We start from the raw sequence: 526 nt of genomic DNA on the forward strand, positions 1-526 counted from the left end.
CCTCTTGAGTGTGAGGAAGCCACTACCATCCCCAGGGGCCGTCAGGGGTTCCCTGTCTGTGGAGCTGGCGCAGCCCACACTGGCCCTGTGCCCCATGCCGCGGTGACCAGCAGTGCCACACTGCTTTTTGTGCCCCTCTTGGCCAGGCTGGCCTGTGCTGCAGCCACAGGGACCGTGACGCTGCAGCACCCCCGTGTTCTTGCCGGGCAGCAGCCTCACAGGTGACGTGGGGGGTGTGGAAACCCGGTGCCATAGATGGCTGGCAGAAGAGAGGCAGTGGTTGCTCCTCCCAGGGTCATCCCTTCATCAGTGCTTCATCAGCACTGAGAGAGCTGCCAGGAAGACTGGGGTGAGAGACCCGTACCTAGCCAGCGAAAAACTCTTTCTGCTGCCAGGAGATGGTGGGCAGCGGTAAGCGCCACCGCTACCCGCAACCCATGGCTGGCCACCTTGTCTTCCTGACACTGCCACTTGGGGAGCATCTCAATGGCAATGCTGGCAAAGGCACTGTAGAAAAATACGGCTT

Source organism: Buceros rhinoceros, unplaced genomic scaffold (assembly GCF_000710305.1).
Source record: "Buceros rhinoceros silvestris isolate BGI_N320 unplaced genomic scaffold, ASM71030v1 scaffold27014, whole genome shotgun sequence".
Taxonomy (NCBI): domain Eukaryota; kingdom Metazoa; phylum Chordata; class Aves; order Bucerotiformes; family Bucerotidae; genus Buceros; species Buceros rhinoceros.